We start from the raw sequence: 24,257 nt of genomic DNA on the forward strand, positions 1-24,257 counted from the left end.
CCAAAAATAAGCTCCGTGTGACAGATTGGTATGAATGAGATTGCGGGGCACAGCAGAGAACATGGGTGTGCACTTGTGCAGCTACAATGGTGCCTGTGAAAATTTCTTACAAGCCACCAAACAAAGTGTACTTAAGAAATGCTTTTAACCTTGGGCTGCTGCAACGAGCTCCCGGGTGGTAAGTGAATTACTTTCTGGATTCACATGGCTGCTCCTGGCTGTGAGTGCATGTTACTGTAGGACAAAATAAATACCTGCTCTGCCAACCTAATCTGCTGCTTATTCTAATTTACCAGGGAATTAGAGTAAGTTCTAATTATTTCTATTATGGTATGAATATCTTTTACAGACAGACTGTCTTAGAAAACAGTAAACCCTACTTCTAATCAAAAGTTTATATCAAGTCATGTTAATTTAAATCAATTATTTAGGTTTTTTTATTTTAATATTTAGCTCTTACGATATGTTCTCTTTATCCAACATGGCTGCCATGCATCTGACAGAGGTAAAGTGGCTATTAGCGCTTTTTCAAAATGAAAAATAAACAAACCAAAAAACTGTTCATTGGCTGACTGTTTTGCTTAAAAAAATGGCACAATTAGTGCTGTACAATCTCAGCTTGTGATAATTATCCTTTAGTTTTTAAATGCATAAAACTGAGACAAATGTGTTGTCATTAGCTAATTGATATTGGGCTAACTACTCTTGCTAATAGTAGTTGATTAGCAAATCTGAGCTACAACCTTTGAGACAAATCAGACAATGCTAGAAGATTGTTTTTTTGCGATACAGCATAATTTAGAAAGGTATTATTTTTAAGAAAATTATCTCATCACAAACTTAAGGACTGATAAAGTGTATATCATCAGCATATATTTGCATGTTTACTTTTAGCCATGGTATGTAAAATAACATAAACAAACGTAATGTAAGAGCAGGTGGAGTAAATACGGTTTAAAAGGTCAAAGATCTACATTTGTCTTTGTTACTGAGGTGCCAACAGTTTCAACAAATGGCATTTCTAAATGTTCTCTTATTGTTATATTATCATCATTATTTATAATAATGATAATATATAATGAATTATTATTTATATTATTATTATCCTGATGATATTATGCTGTGTCTTTAGTTCTAACATATTTCACATATTACTATCTGTGCACATAACATGGTAGCTAAAGATTGTTACCTCCACCTGTAAAGCTAGATTTTACTGTCCCCTTGGCTCTTCATTTGAAGTAACAAATGTTTCTCACCTTCCCACAGACAGCTTAACAAATGCATCCTGCGATCAAGACTTTTTTTTTACAGCACTGCTTGTAAAAGCACAAAATGAAAAAAGCAAAGGCCACTGGATTTGATCCTCGACTTTCTATCACTGTAGCTTTGTGCAGAATCAATAAAGTGCATCCACTGATGGCAGTGCAGCAACCTTTTTAACTTCCGTTCTTCACAGTGGTGTTTCGCCCTTCTGTAAAGTTGGTTCTGACTTTCCCAAAAATTCAACAACAAACTAACACAAATGAGCACCTATAGGGGTTGGACAATGAAACTGAAACACCTGTCATTTTTGTGTGGGAGGTTTCATGGCTAATTTGGACCAGCCTGGTAGCCAGTCTTCATTGATTGCACATTTCACCAGTAAGAGCAGAGTGTGAAGGTTAAATTAGCAGGGTAAGAGCACAGTTTTGCTCAAAATATTGAAATGCACACAACATTATGGGTGACATACCAGAGTTCAAAAGAGGACAAATTGTTGGTGCACGTCTTGCTGGCGCATCTGTGACCAAGACAGCAAGTCTTTGTGATGTATCAAGAGCCACGGTATCCAGGGTAATGTCAGCATACCAGCAAGAAGGACGAACCACATCCAACAAGATTAACCGTGGACGCAAGAGGAAGCTGTCTGAATGGATGTTCAGGTGCTAACCCGGATTGTATCCAAAAAACATAAAACCACGGCTGCCCAAATCACAGCAGAATTAAATGTGCACCTCAACTCTCCTGTTTCCACCAGAACTGTCCGTTGGGAGCTCCCCAGGGTCAATATACACGGCCGGGCTGCTATAGCCAAACCTTTGGTCACTCATGCCAATGCCAAACGTCGCTTTCAATGGTGCAAGGAGCGCAAATCTTGGGCTGTGGACAATGTGAAACATGTATTGTTCTCTGATGAGTCCACCTTTACTGTTTTACCCACATCCGGGAGAGTTATGGTGTGGAGAAGCCCCAAAGAAGCGTACCACCCAGACTGTTGCATGGCCAGAGTGAAGCATGGGGGTGGATCAGTAATGGTTTGGGCTGCCATATCATGGCATTCCCTTGGCCCAATACTTGTGCTAGATGGGCGCATCACTGCCAAGGACTACCGAACCATTCTTGAGGACCATGTGCATCCAATGGTTCAAACATTGTATCTTGAAGGCGGTGCTGTGTATCAGAATGACAATGCACCAATACACACAGCAAGACTGGTGAAAGATTGGTTTGATGAACATGAAAGTGAAGTTGAACATCTCCCATGGCCTGCAGTCACCAGATCTAAATATTATTGAGCCACTTTGGGGTGTTTTGGAGGAGCGAGTCAGGAAACGTTTTCCTCCACCAGTATCATGTAGTGACCTGGCCACTATCCTGCAAGAAGAATGGCTTAAAATCCCTCTGACCACTGTGCAGGACTTGTATATGTCATTCCCAAGACGAATTGACGCGGTATTGGCCGCAAAAGGAGGCCCTACACCATACTAATAAATTATTGTGGTCTAAAACCAGGTGTTTCAGTTTCATTGTCCAACCCCTGTAGTTGCAAAACAGAAAGATAAAAACTACACGGTTTGCTTTTTTTCTACAAATAATATCTGAAAAGTTTTTTGTGCATCTATGTTTCTCTCCAGAGTCAATAAGACAGTCTTAAAACAGAAATATGTCTTTGTAGCCTAAAATTTTTACCCATTCGTCTTTGCCAAACAGCTCAAACATAGCAAGAGTGGATGGAGAGCGTCAATGAACAGCAGTTTTATGTGTTACCACATATTTTCAATGAGATTTAGATCTGGACTATGACTGGGCCTTTCTAGTACATGAATAGCCTTTGGTGTGAACCAGTGGTGTCCTAACCTTTTGCCAAGAAGGCCAAAATCATCAAGTTGAAAGAACTTGATTGACACAAAAGTAAATATTTTTAAACTGAAGTTTTAAAATGCATTTTTTTTGTCATTTTTAATTTTATCTGCTCAGTAATAAACTAAACATGCACAAATTTATTGAAATGAAGAAAATAGATTTTTGTAGAAAAGGAATCTGAAAAAACTGTAGATCCAAAACATAAAAAAGGGTTTCGCTCGATTGTGGCTAAGGTTTTCCAGGACCAACGTACAGACTATAGTGAGTGCAGAAACTTGGTTAATAAATAAGAAATTGTTTTTTTATATCTTTTTTAGAAGATTTTATCTCTGAAACTGTTGCCTTAAAAGACAATAAAAAGAGTCTTTCTGCATCAGCCAACTATGCTTACAGGCCAGATTTGCGCCATTCTAGAATTGTGAACAGATGCCACATAAAATCATTTAGAGTGCAACAGATGGCGCCCTGGCCAGACTTTAAACACACCTGGTCTTAACTATCTCCTGGTAGCTCTGGCTGTATGCTAAGGGTTGTTGTCCTGCAGGAAGATGACCTTCTACCCCAGCCTCTAAAGGGTTTTCTTTCAGGAAAGCCTTGTATTTAGCTAAATTTTTCTTAAAGTTTGACCAGCTGTGTCCCTGTTGAAGATAAGCATTCCCACAGCATGCTGCTATCACCAAGTGTGACTGTGGGGATGTTGGCTTCATGTTGATGACCAGGGTTGGCAGTGTTTTGCATGTGGAGCAAATAGTTAAATTTTTGTCTTATCTGACCAGAGCCCCTTCTTTTTACATGTTTACTGTGCCCCCTACATGGCTTTTGGCAAAATGCAAATGAGAAGTAAAATATATATTCACAAAATAGCACAGACCAACAAAAAATAAAGTAACAATATTACATACTTGCAGAAGATAATAACCTTTGCCTAATACAATCAGAGCACAGCAAAATATGTTTTACAAAATGGGAACAGTGGAACCAAAGGTGGCAAACTGCCACCACCTCTAAACTATCTGTTAAAGGGTTTCTAACCTAGAAGCTCTTTGAAATCTATGCATTGTTAACATAATGTCAAATGGCCAGACATTGCTGACCTCAGTTGTTTCACAGCAGTTTCATCATCCAATTATGCCATGATAGATTTAGTGGTTGAGCCAGATGCTCTGATTGTGATTTGATGAGCCAGATAATGTGCTTTAGTCTTGTGTGGAGATCTTATTCTTATGGGAGTCATCCAGGCACACAGTGCTTATACTTGCTTTAGCAATGTAACATAATAAATGCCTAGAGCAAGGTTTTTGCAACAATGCCAAATTTGAATGTTCCTGCTGCATGTCCCACCAGTTGGGAGGTCAGTTAGTTTTTGGAATCAGTGAAACTTTAATTCTCAGAAGCACAGCACAAAGTCTAAATATGGGATTAAGGTATTAAAAAAACATGTAATAAAATCTAAAAAGATATTAGATTATGGATGTGTATGATGTCCATATACACCCCTGCTTACAAGACGGACACTGAAAGAGTACATCTAGAAAAAAATGCTGCTACAACGTTTTCTCCAGGGGCAGCCCATGGTTACTGTCTCCTCACTGCTGGAGAGAGTGCATCTGGTTGTAAATAATTTATTTCTGCAAATATGAATAGTCTTCTCTTGGTTAATAGCTTGTATGGTGGGAAGAAAACATGCATATGTTGTCCTTCTTGATCACCTACATTGGTATATGGTTCATGTGAAAATGTTGTTGTGATCTAATTTCTACATTTGAGGATATAAGACCTTATTTCACAACATGACACAATTTCCTCCTCGGTGCTAGGTGATCTTGCGGCCTTGGTGCTTCCTCCAAACTCGACCTCTTCATATTTACCTGTACCCAACTCAAGTGCCAGCTGGAGCTTCTGGCTTGAAGACGCCAACAAAAGCACATCATCAGTGAAAAGCAAAGAGAAGATCCTGAGGTTCCCTATCCTGAAACCCTCATTACCATGACTATGCCTTTAATTCCATTCTATAACAACTACAAACAGAAGAGTGAAAAAGTCAAAACCAAGGTGAGAATTAGGTTAACTTTGTGTAAAAAATGCAGATACAGTGCTTTGGTTATACACGCATTACCCTCAAATAGCCCTTGCAAGCATCCGTGGCCCCCCCATACTCCCACAGGATCCCCACAAAATGCCTTGGGGGGCACAGTTACTAACCTTGTCTGGTATTACACATGTGGACTGGACAAGAGCACCCTTATTAGCCCCTCTCCAACTCGGTGAGGGTAAAGATCTGCTGAGAAGTGTGAATTATTAATTACTGGAATACACTATCTGATTCCATTTTTTCCACAAGTTCCCTTTTCTGCATGTCTTCATTGCAAGTCATGTTTTAAACTGGTATGTAATTTAATGACTGGCTGAAATATTGGACACTAAAATCACATCATGACTTCCTAACACCCGGATTTCATTGTAGTTTCTTTCATCTTTGCTTTAAAGGTTATAAGACAAAAACTGCTTATTTGAGGTTCTTTTTCCTGAGAGTTATTTTTCTGTTTGTTTACTAAGTCAAAGACATACTTTCCATCAGTAATGTAACATTTTATAGAAAGGGCTGGGAGAATATGTTAGTTAAGTGAGCTATATAACTAGGATATTACAATCTGGACAACTTAATTCAAAAAGATAGAGCAAAAGAGCCTGACTTTCTGCTTTCACAGAAGATTTAATCACGCACGATGGCAAGTTGAAGTTTAGTCCAAAAAAGATTGAAAGGGTGAAAAATTCTTCTTTGAATTGCTCTCAAATACCTGGAATTAAATGAAATGAATGAGGGCATCTGACACCATACCAAGACTGAGGTTAATTCTAGGTTTTTAAGTTCATAGCGACTTTAGAAAATATTTGTTGTGAGAATAGCACTATGATGAAACATCCCTGATCATTGCATGTATTGCTTTTGGGACTCTTCCTTTGCTGTGACGGTCTACAAAATGCTCTTTTTCCACAGTGCATTGAAAAGTATTCATACCTCTGGAACTTTTTCATGTTTTGTCAAGTTAAAAATTACTAACTTCCATGTCATGTTAATTGTGATTTAGAATGGAATAAACAAATTGTTATTCATGATTTGTTAGCATATTCAAATCTAAATCTTGACAGGCATTTCTATGTAGCCTTCCTGAGTCAACACCTAAAACCACCTTTTTTTTGTAGTTGCATCTGCAAGTCTTTTTAACATATGTCTGTTGGGACCCAGCCAAGGATTTCAACATTAAACTACGGTACAAACTCTTCTGGAACTTTTCAAAATAGAGTGCATTAACCTTCTTCCAGCACAGCCAGGAAACGGGATAACTGCGGACTTCCTGTGACGCCACTGCCCAAATAAAACCACAGCTGTTGCTACATCCGCCCTCTTCCAATGTTCCTCTTTGCGGGACCGGGATTGGAGAGGCAGTGCGCTGATGTCTCTTTGCTGGCAAAAAAGACATAACTCTTCAACTGGATCCAAGAGTGTCATAAGATCATCGATTATATGCACAAGTTAAGTACGAGTGAATAACTGTTTGTGTACCCAGTATTAATTCATAAAAAGGGAAAATTAAGGTATAAGCATTGCCTGACTCTCTCTTTGAGGCCTGCAGAAGCAAACGGTGTTCCAGAGAAGCCACTGCAGACACGCGGTCTCCCAGTCTGGAAGGAAGACAACAGAGACCGCATCACCGTGTTAACACACAGTGAGGTTGGCGGACACAACGAGCCGTCTTTCATCAACAGCTACGGAGGTTAGCTGGAAGATAACCATTGTTCACTGTGGATGCATTCTTCAAACTTCACCGTCTTGGACAACGTTCCTCACCACAGTTCATGAGGTTAGGTTTGGGCAGAGCAGAATAATATAAGAGTGATTTAGATTGAAATGATCTAAACGTTTTTCATTTTATGAAGTTTGATTTTGTTTGTGTTGAACTCAGCTATCTTGGTGCTAGCAGAATATCTGCAGCACACATGTTCAGTTTTGTGTTCTTGGTCTGTGTGTTTTTAAGGTTAAGACAAACTTTATTTAAAGGGTGATTTTAAACACAGAAGCGTCGTCCGCGCTTATCCATTTTAACCCTTTTATTAACCCTGATATTTTAAAGGTGTGTGTTTGATTCTGGTGCTAAGATATTGGCTTCTTTTGTTAGCTCAACTGCTAACCGGGAAGAACACGTGCTTGCTACTAAAGGGTATTTAACAGAAAGGTTGTTAGTATTCAAGCTAGTGAATAATAGTCCCTAAACATCATTTTACTAAATTTGATAACTAAGTAAACACCATTAAGCCCCATTTTTCCAGAAAGATTTGGCTCTTTTCCAAAATACTCCCTCAATATTTCTTTAAATATTATTTTAATAAATAAAGGCTGCTAATTAGACACCATTGAGAAATGGTCATCCAGAAGATTGGTTTTATTCAGCAGATCATTATTTAAAACATTATTTTATTAAAATAATATTTTATCTGGAATTTCTTTGTGAATGGTTGCTGATTATTGTCTAAGTTGGTTCCAAGACTAACTTAACTTCATTTCCAGATTCTTCAAGATAATCCTTGGTTCTCAAACATAAATAACATTGCATGGTTATGTTACATCACTCTTTTGGTCATGGTTTCCAATCATCTTTAATCAACTTGTTTATATTGTACATAGCCCATTAGTCTTCGTTATTCTTTCATTCTGCTTGGTAGTTTAGTTGGATTGTTTTAGCATAGTAAAGAGTTTGTTGATTGAAATATGTTTGACATGAGTTGACTTATTTTTGTTAATAAATTCTTATATTTTAAGAAATTGTGTGAATTCATTCCGTGTGTGCAGAGTTTATGCTGTCCAACAATGTCAGAGCTTGGCTCATCCCTTTCAATTTTGTCCTAATACCACCGCCTTATTGGTCTGGTATTAACAAGACAACCCTTAACAGACCAAAATATTATTTGATGAAATATTAAAATATTAATATTAAATAATATTCTCAGATTCATAATCCCAACATGTCTCTACCAGCTTTGAACATCAACGTTCCATTTTCCCTTTTTCTTTGCAAGAAAGTTTAAGCTCAGGTCTAGACTTTGACTGGACCGTTCTAACACATGTATATGCTTTGCTATATTCCACTGTAGCTGTAAATGGACATCCAGTGTCATTGTCCTGCTGGAAGGTGAACCTCTGCACAAGTCTCAAGTCTTTTGCAGCACTTAAGTGACTTCTGGAGGCCATTTGTGGCAGTGGATTTTATATAAGGGTATCATAGTAAAGAAGGATGACCACAAATGCAAGGCATACGTTTCATATTTTTATCTTTAAAGGATTTTGAAAACTATATTCCCTTTTCTTTCAACTTCACATAAAATCCCTATACAATACATAAAGTTAAAGGTTACAATTTGACAAACGCTTCCAGGGGCATGAATACTTGCAAGGAGTTGTAGCTAACAGATATAGTTCATGAAAGGCTACCTCAGAACTAGAGACTTAACTGTCACTAGACAATCATGAGCCTGTACGGTTTCTGTAAATGAACCAAAGTCTCTTTGTCAGACAAAACGTCTTCCATATTAGACTCAGTTGTTTTATTCTGAGTAATCTTTGCCCATGCTTTGAAAGTATAGTTATAGGAGTAATTTTAACTGATAAAGGCAAATGTTCTCTTCTTGAAAACCATCTGTTATGGTGAACTGAGCAGCTGGCTTTTTGACATAAATGCATATGAAGGCTGGGGGTCTGGCATTTAGTGGTTAGATGTGTAACCAATGAGATCATCACTGATGAATATGGAGAAGATGAAACACACTAAGCAAAATGAAGAAGTATAATTAAAGTTACACAATATATAGTAATTATCTGGAAATCCGATCAAATGAATGTGCCTTCTTTGAATTAATGGTAAAGGATCTATAGTATGACTTTCTCTGCATAAGCAGCTGTTGGGCAGCACTTCAGTTGGGTTTGGTTGGGTGTGGAGCTGAAGCTTTGAAAAATCGACAGTTTGAAGGTAACTGGTTGGTGTGTCAACAGATGTGGATGTGTTGACAGAAATGAAAATGTTGACAGATTAGCTGCGATTGGCTGTTTGGGTTTAAGTAAGGGTTTGAAGGTCAGCAAGTGCTGTTTCTGGAGACATGCCCTGACCCACAACATGCGCTCTGCATCACTGTGCTATACAAGACAACAGCGTCACTTTTATTATTATTCTTTAACTGTCTACATCATGTCATTGTTCTTCTTGATTTAGTGTTAAATAGAATTTGGTAAAAAACTGAAATTGCTGTATTACTCTGAAAGATGTCTGTATCCATTGAAATATCACGAAAACATCAGTAGGGTATAAGAAAAAAATACATTAATTTAATAATTTGTGTCCCTAGATTCAGAATTCTAAAAGTCTATGAATCTACAGATACTTAGTATGTACATGTATTTTTTTTGTCTTTAGATTCAACTTTTTTAATTCTCAGCAACCCATTTTTCCATAGGTGGTGGTTGCATGCTATTTGCAAATTTGCATGAAATATTTTAATTGCTCAGCTTTGAATTAACATGTCAGATAAAAAAAAACTGTCAACTTAATTTCAACAGCTTAAATTCAGGTCCCAAAGCGCAAATGCTAAATGCTCAATAAGCCATTTATTTGTATTTCAAATTTTGTTTAGAAAATTTGCCTGTGCAGTGGTGGATTTCTGCTGACCAATGTAAGAACAATAAAAACTGGATTTAGTCAGACAATAACTTTATGACAAAAATAAAATAATATTAAACTCTGAAATTTACTTTGAGTTGCAATATACAAAACAGCAAAAATCATTCAAAAGAAACCCCCCCTACAAGGTTATCAGACAAATACAACTTCAGTAAATACAAAAAGCAGATTTCAGATGATTTAATTTATTAAGGAAGAGAAAACTAACCTGTCTTTATGTGATTGACAAAATGTTTTGGAAATCTGAGTAAAATTTTATTAGTCGCACCAAGGCCTGATTACTGCCAAACCTGTAGAATCAGGAAATCACTTACACAGAACCTTTCTTACAATAGGCTAAAATGGTTCTAAAAGGAACACGTTGTGCAATGACTAAAATAAATTCAAGGAAATATCAGAAACAAAATCATGACATCTATAAGTCTGGATAGAGTTTGTGTGTAAAGTAATTTGCTGAGCCATTAACCATTATCCACAAAAGAAAACATGGAACAGTTGTGAACCTTGCCAGCAGTGTCTGGCCTACCAAAATTACTCCAAGAGATCAGAAGGCTAAGGAGGTCACAAAAAGAACCCAGAACAACATCAGAAGCACTGTAGACCACACTTGTCTGAATTAAGCTAAGTGTTCCTGATTCAAGAATAAGAAAGAGGCTGGACAAAAATGGAAAGGTTCTAAAACCAAAACAACTGCTGACCAAGAACAACATATAAAGTGAAACTTTTGGAAGGTGTGCATCCTGTTACATGTAGCATGAAACCAACACTGGTTAGGTTTGCTTAGGTTTTTTAGAGTTGCAAAATATATTGAATTGCAATATCGTTGTGCACAATATCACAACTGCAAAGGACTGCTTGGAAGCATCTTGAGGGTCTGCTGGGATCGCCTGGCAGAGTCTGCCGTGAGGCGCAGCTTCAACTCCCACCTCCGGGGGACCTTCAAACACATTCCGAGGGAGGTGCGGGACATTGAGGCCGAGTGGGACATGTTCTGCGCCTCCATTGCCAAGTCGGCTTACCGGAGCTGTGGTTGCGAGGTTGTTGGTGCGTGTCATGGCGGCAAACCTCGAACCCGCTGGTGGAGACTACTGAGGTCACCGAGGTGATTAAAAAGCTACTTGGTGGTAAGGCCCCAGGGGCGGGTGAAATTCGCCCGGAGTTCCTTAAGGCTCTGGATGTTGTAAGATTGTATTGGTTAACGTGACTCTGCAGCACGAGTGGACATCGGGGGCAGTTCCACTGGATGGACAGACTGGGGTGGTGCTCCCCCTATTCAAAAATGGGAACCATAGAGTGTGTTTCAGCTATAGGGGAGTCACACTCTTAAGCCTCCCTGGCAAGGTCTATTCGGGGGTTCTGGAGAGGAGGGTCCTTCGGATAGTCGAACCTCGGATTCAGGACGAGCAGTGTGGTTTTCGTCCTGGCCGTGGAACACTGGACCAGCTCTACACCCTCAGCAAGGTCCTGGAGGGTACATGGGAGTTTGCCCAACTAGTCTACATGTGCTTTGTGGATTTGGAGAAGGCATTCGGCTGTGTCCCGTTGGGAATCCTGTGGGGTGTTCTCCGGGAGAATGGGGTACCAGACCTTTGATATGGGCTGTTAGGTCCCTGTACGACCGGTGTCAGAGCTTGGTCTCCATTGCCGGCAGTAATTCGGACTCGTTTACGGTGAGGACTAGACTCCACCAAGGTTGCCCTTTGTCACTGATTCTCTTCATAACTTTTATGGACAGAATTTCTAGGAGCAGCCAAGGTGTTGAGGGGATCCGTTTTGGTGGGCTTAGGATTGCTTCTCTGCTTTTTGCGGATGATGTGGTCCTTCATGTACTTTGGGGTCCTATTGGCTTCATCTGGAGCAGTTCACAGCCAAGTGTGAAGCGGCCGGGATGAGAATCAGTGCCTTCAAGTGCGAGGCAATTGTCTTGAGACGGAGAAGGGTAGAGTGCCTTCTCTGGGTCAGAGGGGAGGTCCTGCTTCAAGTGAAGGAGTTGAAGTATCTTGGGGTCTTGTTCATGAATGAGGGAAAAATGGAGTGGGAGATCGATAGACAGATGGGTGCTACGTCAGCAGTAATGCGGGCACTGTGCCGGTCTGCCATGGTGAAGAGAGAGCTGAGTCAAAAAGCGAGGCTCTCGATTTACCGGTCAATCTACGTTCCTACCATCATCTATGGTCATGAGCTGTGGGTCGTGACGGAAAGAACAAGATAACAGATACAAGCAGCCAAAATGAGGTCCTCCGCAGGGTGTCTGGGCTCTCCCTTAGAGATAGGGTTAGAAGCTCGGCCATCCGGGAGGGACTCAGAGTAGATCCAGTGCTTCTCCACATCGAGAGGAGCGAGTTGCCTCCTGGACGCCTCCCTGGTGAGGTGTTCCGGGCATGTCCCACAGGGAGGAGGTGCAGAGGAAGACCCATGACACGCTGGAGGGACTTTGTTTCTTGGCTGGCCTGGGAACGCCTTGGGATTCCCCTGGACAAGCTGGCCCAAGTTGCTGGGGAGAGGGAAGTCTGGGTCTCTTTGATATCAAATTTTGATCTGAAACTTTTAAGTGTGACAAAAAACAAAAACAAAAGGAAAACACAGCACTGGAACAGGTTTTGCCTAAACTATTTCATTTTTGAAAAACTTTTCCAACAAACTCTGTAGGAATTTCTTGTTTTGTGCAATGTCTGCCGTCCATTTGATTCAGTTTAGTTTTCTTGTCTTTGTTTTATTGACTGTGTTGGTCAAGAGGTCTGAAAAGCATTTTAAACCCAATTCCACCTAGCTGCTGATCACTCCTTTTAGCTGTAATAGCAAATAAGACTAAACATTGTGATTGTCTCACAGGTTGTGAACAGTCCTTGATGGGACATTTCTGGACACGTTTCCCCCATTTACCCTGCAAGGACCCATCTTTGAAATATACAGGTCTTCTCAAAATATTAGCATATTGTGATAAAGTTCATTATTTTCCATAATGTCATGATGAAAATTTAACATTCATATATTTTAGATTCATTGCACACTAACTGAAATATTTCAGGTCTTTTATTGTCTTAATACGGATGATTTTGGCATACAGCTCATGAAAACCCAAAATTCCTATCTCACAAAATTAGCATATCATTAAAAGGGTCTCTAAACGAGCTATGAACCTAATCATCTGAATCAACGAGTTAACTCTAAACACCTGCAAAAGATTCCTGAGGCCTTTAAAACTCCCAGCCTGGTTCATCACTCAAAACCCCAATCATGGGTAAGACTGCCGACCTGACTGCTGTCCAGAAGGCCACTATTAACACCCTCAAGCAAGAGGGTAAGAAACAGAAATAAATTTCTGAATGAATAGGCTGTTCCCAGAGTGCTGTATCAAGCCACCTCAGTGGGAAATCTGTGGGAAGGAAAAAGTGTGGCAGAAAACGCTGCACAACGAGAAGAGGTGACCGGACCCTGAGGAAGATTGTGGAGAAGGGCCTATTCCAGACCTTGGGGGACCTGCAGAAGCAGTGGACTGAGTCTGGAGTAGAAACATCCAGAGCCACCGTGCACAGGCGTGTGCAGGAAATGGGCTACAGGTGCCGCATTCCCCAGGTCAAGCCACTTTTGAACCAGAAACAGCGACAGAAGCGCCTGACCCGAGCTACAGAGAAGCAGCACTGGACTGTTGCTCAGTGGTCCAAAGTACTTTTTTCGGATGAAAGCAAATTCTGCATGTCATTCGGAAATCAAGGTGCCAGAGTCTGGAGGAAGACTGGGGAGAAGGAAATGCCAAAATGCCAGAAGTCCAGTGTCAAGTACCCACAGTCAGTGATGGTCTGGGGTGCCGTGTCAGCTGCTGGTGTAGGTCCACTGTGTTTTATCAAGGGCAGGGTCAATGCAGCTAGCTATCAGGAGATTTTGGAGCACTTCATGCTTCCATCTGCTGAAAAGCTTTATGGAGATGAAGATTTCATTTTTCAGCACGACCTGGCACCTGCTCACAGTGACAAAACCACTGGTAAATGGTTTACTGACCATGGTATCACTGTGCTCAATTGGCCTGCCAACTCTCCTGACCTGAACCCCATAGAGAATCTGTGGGATATTGTGAAGAGAACGTTGAGAGGCTCAAGACCCAACACTCTGGATGAGCTAAAGGCCGCTATCGAAGCATTCTGGGCCTCCATAAGACCTCAGCAGTGCCACAGGCTGATTGCCTCCATGCCACGTCGCATTGAAGCAGTCATTTCTGCAAAAGGATTCCCGACCAAGTATTGAGTGCATAACTGTACATGATTATTTGAAGGTTGACGTTTTTTGTATTAAAAACACTTTTCTTTTATTGGTCGGATGAAATATGCTAATTTTGTGAGATAGGAATTTTGGGTTTTCATGAGCTGTATGCCAAAATCATCCGTATTAAGACAATAAAAGACCTGAAATATTTCAGTTAGTGTGCAATGAATCTAAAATATATGAATGTTAAATTTTCATCATGATATTATGGAAAATAATGAACTTTATCACAATATGCTAATTTTTTGAGAAGGACCTGCATTGTGCTAATCACCAGTTGTGATTTCTCTAAGTTGTGTTGACCAGCTTTAGTGTTCATTTTACCTACACAACTGACATAGAGGCTTTCTTGAAGCAGTGTGAATGACACGCATTAGTTTACTTTCATTTTAAAACCGTTTTAAAAAGAATCACCCTGCCCTTCAGACATCTGACTCATCAGTTTTAGTGATGTGTCACTGTGCTGTAAAATGGACAGTTTTATCTTTGTCTTCCTGCATTTTACTTAAAGATACTTTTGCGCTGAAAAATCTCGTTAGATATTGATAAATTATGTATTATTGTAATTTCTAGATGTTTGAAGTTTTTTTTATATAAGTTTAAGGTCAGGGTACAACTGTGATGATGATTCAAATGCCAACATTGGAAAAATAATGTGTGCCATAAATAACAGCTCTACATTACTGTAAAGGGGTAATAAGTAATATTTTACTACCCCGTTCCACAAAATAATCATAATATATCTGGGCTGGTTTGATAGAATCGTTGATTGATTCCAGAGAATCAACACAACTCAGTGGATGCTGAGATTTCCACTGCGTTTTTTGGAGCTGACGCCTACTGTTCTTTGGAATTAGGCACTCTCTTGTGTGTTTTCTTTAGTTCTTATGTGTTTAAAGTTAAAGAAAAGTCCTGTGAGCAAAGAAGTATTGGTTTTAACAACTGTGGACAGGGGAATATAAGGTGAAATGTAATCTAATCTAAACTCTAGGCTAACTGTTTCTGCATTTCCTGTGTTTGGCACAAAGACACGAAAATATAGCTGAAACAAAGTTTGCTCTGATCATCTGCACATAAAACTGTTGAAGTGGTTGTTTATTGCCAGCCAAACCTTGACAGAAAGACAATCATATTGAACATATGAGTTATGGTTGACTGGTTTGTGGAAGAACTGTTCAGTGTCTACGCCGCCTCTTGCCTGTGGACTGTTTAACTCTCAACAGGATTTAGAGGGTATAAAGGATAGTTTGTGGGATATGTAGATTGTAAAATCTGAGACATACGGTTGAAACATTAAATGAGCTGACATTAAATCAGACCAAACGTTTCCTATTTTGGGTCACTTAATGTGGGCCCGAATGAATGAGTAAGACTCTTATTAAACAGAAACAAAGCAAATCTAATGAAAACAACAAGGCAATAAACACATACAGGTCTCATGGGGTAAATTCTGAAATACCATTCAAATGAAACTCCAGTTTCTGGAGACATAGTTCTGCAGGTAAATAGCATTTCAGTTCTTCTACCCTTTCATTTTGTTCCCCCTTAATGATTGAATTTTTTTTTTTTTACTTCATATTACCCTATTTTTTTTGGTGTGTAGCAACATGTTGAAGTTCCTCATTCTGTCAGCTCAGAGTAAATTCAGATTTTAGAAATAGCAAGTCTAACGAGATGTACTTATCGTTTTACAGCTGCTGGGTGTAATGTCAGGCAGTTAAAAAAAAAATAGGGTCTCTGTCCGGCTCATTTAGCAAATAAGATGAGATCTCTTAACGTACCTGCCCCACAAACTCACGGAACCTCCCACTAATGTGCTTTATGACTTACTTCTCTGCCTCGGTGAAATAAGCTATGATCGTCGCCTAATCTTGTAACCTGTGGCAGCTGTGAGCTATCTTATCAATTAAAAAAACTCCCAGTGGAGGTTCAGAGCCCAAAAGGAATAACTGGAAAACTGTTACACAATTATGATCTGCTTACAGCCGTGTAATTATACTTGACCACAGTTGCTGCTCCTGTTTCTGCTGTGTGACGAGGGGGTAGCTGAAGTCTGTCACATTTTAATTAATGTGGCTTTAAAACTTAACTGAATGGATTGATAGACTCTGATCCCCAACCTGTTTCTTTAAATACCCTTCGTTTTGTTTCAGGTCAGAGAGAACAAGTGATAAGGTTGTCCTCGTGTATCTTTGTTCTTCTATACAGGGTAAAGCTACTTCTACACACCATTTTTAACTGAAATTATTGTTGAAAGACCAAAGAGATAATTTTTTTTTTTTTTTTGCTGAGAGCTGACACAGGAATTGGAGCATGCTACGCTCTAAACACCCAGAGAAATGGACAGAACACACGCTGATGGAATGTGGTTCAGTTCCTGGGAGAATTGCCTGCTCTTCTTTCTGATTGGAGGAGGGAGAGATACAAACACATAAAGCGCTTGAGAATATTTGAGTCTGAAAAGAGCAGAAAGTCAGATACCAAAAATGCCTGTGAGTGATGAAGCACAATTCTGATTTTAATGTCCCCATTTATTTTCCTTTTCTGTTTGTTTTCAGAATGAGTCCACACCATCCGCTGGATGCTGCACCTATTGTGTCCTGCATCACTTTGCTGATTCTCCAAGGAGTTGAAAGCTTTTCATTGCAAAATATTTATGAATTTAAATAAAGTTATTTTGCTTCTGTAAACTGAGTGCTAGAAGCGAACACTGCAGAAACCCTTCCTTTAGAGTTGGATGTGCAGACTCAAGCATAAAAGTCCATTTGGGCAGAGACTATTGACTCACCATTGGTATGTTGCCTAATAGCACTGAAAAAACATGTTTTTGTGCAGAAGTGGTTACCCCACCAGCACACACTGAGCTCTGCCACCTACTTTAAAAGCGTGAGCAGAATTCTCTTATTTTAAGGGACAAACCGTTGTTTTGGTTCTGATCAATTTTCAACTTTTTCCTTCATTTCTAAATCAACTGACAGACTCATTGCCTGAGGTCTGTGTCATAATGCAAATGAAGTATTTTTAGCTGGAATTGTGCTGGTGTGTGTCCATTTAAGACACACACAGAGCAGTGTATTCTGTTGCCATCGACCACATCAAGTCTCCATATTTTTGAATGCATTAACTCCATGGCTACTGAAAATGCACTGCCAGTTTCTCTCACGTTAAAAAGAGAGAGAGAGGAAAGGAGGAGGTGGATGAGGGGGTGCATTGTGGGTACATTGGTGTAAAAAAACCCCAAACAAATAAAAACAACTGTAAACTAGGGTGTGCACGCAGGAAAGCCTCAGCTCACAGAATTTCAAAATACCTTGGGCACCATTGTTTTTTTTCCTTTTCCCCTCCTGTGTGTATACAAGCTGCAAGCAGTCACGCAGCTGTTTCCATGGCAATATCTATCTGTGTGAGGAATTCATTAACCCTTTCTTGTTGGAGTTTCCATGCAGAAATCCCACGTAGAATACAGATAGGAGTGGAGCGAGGGATAATACAGTGCTATTTTTGACTAAATGCAACTATTTCTGAAAGGCTCGCATATTTCTGGAATGCACTGACGAAGCTGAGTTTGCATTGGTGTTGACAACCATTGTTTTTGTGTTATGAAGGGAAACGTAGGCTGTTGCATCAAGCTCTGACATTTGAGTTGAAGAAAAACGGAAGTGATGGCAATTTGAATAGAAATTAGACTCTTCCATGAGCTCAACTCTTGCCTGAAAAGAATAGAAAAAAACCACAGGATGTTTTTACGTCACAGCTTTAAGCTATCCTCACAGAGAGAAAAAAATCATGCTGGGTTTGATAAAACACAATCTAAAGCTGCAAGAGTGTACAGCAAACAAAAAACTGGCAGTAGGTACAGAACGGGTACTGCCACATGCGGGGACAATCAAGTGTATTCACATTAAACAGGTAAAAAAAAAAAACACTGACTGAACACATTGTTGGATGAGGCATGAGCCACAGACATGCTTTTTTCATATTGATAAACCACTGAGATAATTAACTTGATCCCAGACCTTTACAAACACTTAATTATTCATTTTGCTTATATCAATAAAAGGCCACAAAGGTCTGGTTAAAAATGCACCACTTTCTGTAAATGAAATGCTCTGAGAGTTACAAAAGGACATGGGCAAAGCAGGGGACAGAATTACAGATTCCTATTAGCGTTTGTCCTCCATCAATAGCTATTTAGCATCAAGTGTTGCACCTTGTCCATGCTAATTTTGAAGCTGGTGAGTCACGTGACTCCCTGAGATGTGCTCTGCTTCTGTGAAGGCTGCAGAGGAGAGTTTCAGGTCAGTTAGTAGGCTGTTGCCTGCAGGGTGGCAAGACTTCAGCCTTCTCAGCTGGAGAATGAACAGGTGGAGAGGCTGTGTGTCTCTGAGGAAATACTGTAACACAGGAAAATCCCTAATGACAATGACTCTACAGTAAACCACTTAACTCAATAACCTTTGATTATTTTGACTTTTGTCATTCAGACGTCCCTATGGCTCTTAAGTCACAGTTTTGTTTTCCATTTTTACAACATATAGTTTTTGTGCTTTTGATAATCACAAACTGCTGTTATTCATACAGGTTTGAGGTAACAGATTTCTAGACTTCCAACAGGCACCTTGCATTTTACACAAGCCCTTGCAAAAGTTCTCATACCCCTAAGAAATGTTTTGATATTACAACCACAAACTTTTACGTAACAGACCAACGCGAAAAATAATGCATAAATAAGCAGCTTCTTCCCTAAACATACGGAAGAACGTACTCTGATCAGGTGAGACCAAACATGAACATTTTGATCAAAAATGTTATGCGTGGTTGAAGAATTAACTCTAAACATCACCCTGAAAACCCATTTCCTATGGTCAAACGTGGTGGAAGCATTATGCTGGGGGAATCCTGTTTCACCATTACCTGGGAAATGGGTCAAAGATTATGGAAGTTATTTGATGGAACTAAATATAGTGCAATGCAGGAAAAAATGTATATGCTGCAAATGACTTAAGACAAGGGCAGAGGTTCACCTTCCAGCAGCTTCAAACACACATCCAGTTACAGTGAAATATTTTACATCTCAGCATGTTTATGTATTAGAAGGGCCCAGTCAAAGTACAGAGCCAAATCCAACTGAGAGTCTTGAACATTGCTGTTCACAGATGCTCTCCATACAGTCTGGCCTTGGGCTATTTTGTAAAGAAGTAAGAGGAAAGTTTTCTGTTTCTTGAACTGCAAAGCTGGTAGAGACATACCCCAAAACACAACAGCCGAAATTGCAGGGAAAATCAGGCCATATAAAATGGGCTAAGGACAGGCCGAATACAAATGCACAACATACTTTCATATTGTTATTACTACTTTGTGGTAGTCAATCACATCAAAGCCAGACACAATTCTTTGAAATTTGTAGCTGTAATGTAAACGATGTAAAAAAGTTCTAGGGGTATGAATATTTTTGCAAGACATTATAATCCATGCAGTTTTTATTAGCATTTTTTAAGTTATAAATAATGTTATTTGTTTTATTTTCCACAGGAACTTTAGCATCACCGTGGCTTTCTACCTTGTGTGCTATTTAACACATGTACCCAGGGGCCCCTGTATGCACACATGGGCTCCACACAAGTATTTCAAGCATCGTGGTGCAGTTCAGCCTCAATGGGCAACACACAATTTCACTGCGCTTTCTGCCGTAGCATAGCAACAATTGCCTGGCAGCCTGCTTCAAGGTAGTGCTCCAGTGCCGTGTGTTTTCAAAGCCTCTGTACTCATCACTGCAGTCAATAAGCGCCATGATGCACTCTGAAGTTAAAACTTTCATTTTCTCAAAGCTCTAGAGGCACTCTGTGTAGGCGAGCTCTCAAAGTGCAGCTTTGACCCATTTGTGTAATGAAAGTGTAAAATATCACAGTTAAACAATTGAAAATTACAGCAGAGTCATATAAAATAAACATGAACACTGCTTGCATATAGGCCACATCCTCTAGCTTGACTCAGACACTTTGGGGTGGTCCTAGTCCCTAATTAGGTCATGACTCACGAGGTCATCTAAATTGTGTTTGACTTGTGTGAATCTGATAGTATCCAGGGATCTACACTCACCTGTCGATCCTGAAGGGCTGTGTCTGGTTATTGCTTTTGCCTGGTTGTGCAACCTTGCATGAAAAGAGACAAATATCTTCAAAGTTAAGGTCAAACATGGGGAACACATTTTTATACCTGGATCTCAGCATAAATATAACAATCTAATTGTGATTTTTAAGACCCTTAGGCTGCTATTGGAGACCCTTCTCACCCCAAGACTGACCAAATATGTTGCATGATTGCTTTAACTAAAGCTTAACTCCTTCAGGAGAAGCTTTGATTAAAGGGGAGCTGACAAAATCCCACATCACATTAATGTTAAACGAACTCTCATTAAGACACATTTTCACTCATGTCACAGAAGCTGTGTGGAGAGAGGATGGAGCATGCTGAAACATTGCTAAACACATCAGTTAAATACATCATCTGTTACTTAGAGCCGATTACCCCCTTTTGACAACGGGGGGGGGGGACGCCAGTGACTGGAAGGCACCAATGTGACCATGTGATACTATTTATATCAGAGGAGCAAGGGGGTGACACAGTAACTCGTACGTCTTATGCAACATGTGAACTAAAATAAATGGAGCCATAGTGGACTCACATTGCATGGGCTCATGAATGCCAACAACAATATTTTTGTTACTTCTTTATTTAATATGGACAATGCAAATATATTGGCATAAACCAGATGCATTGCTTTTTAAGCGTTATAGCAGACATGCTAATTTCCAACATCTATTCAAAGCAGGATTTTCTCGTTTTAAAGGAGATTGGAAGAAACGAGAAAAAGAAAAGGGAAAGTATGGAAAAACAAAAATATTAAGTCATTGTTAAATGGACATTCATTACAGTTTTTCCATGTGAACAGGTCTAATAAAAAAGTCAGTAACAAAATGAAAAGAAATCTGTAAGTACTGCAAAATAAAAATATGTTTAACATGAAATTTTAATTCAGGCATTTTCTTGTGAATCTTTAACATATCATAATCTGACTGAGGGTGGTACCCTTAAGGTTCAAGAAGACATCTGAATGATCCTTCAGAGGAATTTTAATTTACAGCAAGTAATGTGTGCAGATTGTCAGAGATATCACAAACAAAAACAAATATGAAAAACATACTAGACACATAAGTAGGATATTATTGTATGTTTTTTTTTTTTTTTATATTTTACTATTAGTAAGTAGCCAATGAACTGTATATGTTTTTGCTCTGTATTACTTATGCATTTCATGGATATTGTGTCATTGGATCATTGCAATATGTCCATCACTATGGCAATAGAAAAGATTTCCAGTATTGAATCAAGAAAGAAACAATGCCTGAAACTCAACAAAGCATTTGTATTTCACCCAAAAATGTCAAGACATTGCAAGACCTGATTTTTCAACATTTTCTGCTGCATATCACATCCAGCCACTGGGTTTTGTTTTCTACATCATTATGAATTAAACGTCAGTTCATCTTTTTTAAGTCATTCAACCAATTCCTCCTGCTTGAGGTCTGGTCATTTCAAGACTCCTGTCCAACCACGTGAGTGTTGTTTTAGGGATTTTCTAAGGGTCATTGTCATACATGCTGAAATGTCAGTTTTCACAAGAACAGTCCACAGCTTGTTGAACAGTGGACATTGTGTTAGGACAGTACCACACATATACAACCTTTTATGAGGGTAAAACTTTAACATTTTCTTTGCACCTTTGTCTAGATATTGGAAGTAAATACTTTTTGCCACACTTTAAATACTGTCTTGTTTTTACGTCTTTGGAAAATACTTTATTTAACGTTTAAAAACCAACTATGATTGGGTAAACAAATAAAACCTGCAGTAATAGTATAAATCACTTTTTTGCAGAATTCTGTTGTAGATCTAGAGTTATAGATAACAGGGGCATTCTGCAAGGATGTATGGTTTTCAAAAATTATTTCAAATTTCTTGAAAATAACATATTTGTAGCAAACTGATAGGACTGTCCTGCGACCATCAACGTTTGTACACTGATGAAAAACAGTTGGACTAAAACCATCTCTGTAACAATTTGCATACATTTTGTTTGGGTATTTTCCAATCAACATTTCTAATTAATATTATGAATGATACTAAAAGATACTTAAATCAGTTAGTTAACTGACAAATTCTAACTAATTGTTAAGATATTTTTGCTCATCTGATTTATCTTTCCATGTTAGAAAACTACAACTGGTTTATGATTCATTTACAAAATGTTGCTGAAATTGTAAATATTTTCTAACATGGTGCTTTCAAACATTTTCCTTGACAGACACAGCTAAGATGTGCTGCTCATTGGCATGGCAACAACTTCCTAAATCAAGAAGCTGGATTCAAAACTTAAGTTCTTACTCCAAAACAGAATCGTACTCAATCAAGTGTTATGGCAGTTCCTTTTTCCAACTTGATATATTTATTCATTATCCAACCCATAGAAACATAGATTTGCTGTTCAATGTGCTGTCTGTAAAAAACAGGGAAACACATTGGAACTGTAACCAAACGGATTTACAGATACAAAATAAATTAATATACTTGCTTAAAACGCAGAAAAAGATACCCTGGTAAAAACTAAAATTGAACATTTTGACCTTAAATGGATAATTCTTAGTGTGGTGTCATTTTAACATAGCCACCTATGTAAAGCACAGTGGTGGCAGTGTGATGTTGTAAACACCTATTAAATAGCAAAAACTGTGTTGAAGCTCAATTAATTCAGCTTGACAGAACTGCAGACTTTCTACTTTGATAACCATAAATCTGACAGTGTGGATGTGACAAGGATTTGAAGACACAGATGAAGAGTCCTCCTGCAAAATCAGGCTCTTGAGGTGAATTGTTACGAAATCTTCTATTTTTTGTCCTCTTTCTTGGTTCACTCATGTAAATATTTTGCATCTTAAAAGTGAAAGGCATCTTGCATTTGTCATATAAAGCAAACGTCATGAATATCCTGAAAGAACTAGTACAAAGAGACCCAAAACTTTCATAATATGCTGGCTAATGACCAAGATAAATTCAGTGAAATTTAAAATACGGAATCAAACTGTTAACTGTGTTGTTTTAGATATTTTCTATGACTTGTAATTAAGTTTTTCCCTCAATGATCATTTAGAAAATTCTTTTCCAAAATAAATTTTTATAGTGGAGGTTTTGTATGACCACTGACTCCCAGTAATGCAACAAGCACCCCAACAAGTGTGAAAGCCAGTCTGACTGTGTTGCAGATCATGTTAAGATAATTGTTCAGCCTTCAGTGCCGGATCACGGTCAGTCATGGTGTTAGCCTTTGACATAAACTATGCAATTGCAATGGCAGCCTGTTTGATATCAGTACCTAATGTCAGTAATGTGATGGATAGGCCTTGCCTCTGCTTCAGATAAAGCCAGAATATAAATCCATAAATAATCAACCTCTCTGTGACATTTTAGCAGGGGTGATAAAATATATTTAGAAGAAAAAGATGTACATCCACTCCCCTTGGTTCTACGCTGCAGTAAAATAAATGAACCTGTATTGCAGTCCTGAAGTGTGTGAGTCAATTTCTTCATTTAAAAGTTGATATAGAAATAGATTTTAAAAACACGTCAGTTATTTTAGCCAATTTGCCAAATAAACATATTTGTTGAGTATCAGTTTTGATATGTACAATAGTTATTTATTTATTTTACCTTTTTTACTAGGAATATTCACATTAAGGTTCAGAATATCTTTTGCAACGGAGTCCTGGCCAACACAGCAGTATAACAGTTACACATTAAAAACACAACACGATGAAACAGAAAGCCTAAAACAAATTTGTCCGGCATGGCTCTCTGCACAGGGTGCCACTGGGTCAAGGGGCAGCACCAGAGTTATCTGATAGAAATATAGTATGAAAAAAGTTATCTGCCAGGCCTTTCGGTGACACAATCCTTGGAAGGGGTTTTATTTATCACTACTTTCGTGGCGCACCGTTTAGGCAGTAACAGATTATTAGAAATTGTTTTATTACACAACTTAGGTGGTTCGCATCACCATAGTCCTAGTGGGCATGACAGGGATGATTA

The 24,257-nt window shown here is 38.9% G+C and overlaps 1 long non-coding RNA gene across 3 annotated transcripts; it reads left to right on the plus strand.

Moving 5' to 3' along the window:
• Nucleotides 1-43: 43 nt before the first annotated feature.
• LOC124876777 lies at nucleotides 44-23,665 on the plus strand. 3 transcript variants are annotated; one of them, XR_007040370.1, is made up of 3 exons: nucleotides 44-178; nucleotides 4,944-5,178; nucleotides 22,480-23,665. It is a non-coding gene; the product is annotated as an uncharacterized LOC124876777 (long non-coding RNA). The 3 variants fall into 3 exon arrangements; XR_007040371.1 differs by lacking the exon at nucleotides 22,480-23,665 and adding an exon at nucleotides 16,673-16,804; XR_007040372.1 differs by lacking the exon at nucleotides 22,480-23,665 and adding an exon at nucleotides 6,451-6,684.
• The last annotated feature ends 592 nt before the right edge of the window (nucleotides 23,666-24,257 follow it).

The sequence above is a fragment of the Girardinichthys multiradiatus genome, chromosome 11 (assembly GCF_021462225.1).
Source record: "Girardinichthys multiradiatus isolate DD_20200921_A chromosome 11, DD_fGirMul_XY1, whole genome shotgun sequence".
NCBI lineage: Eukaryota > Metazoa > Chordata > Actinopteri > Cyprinodontiformes > Goodeidae > Girardinichthys > Girardinichthys multiradiatus.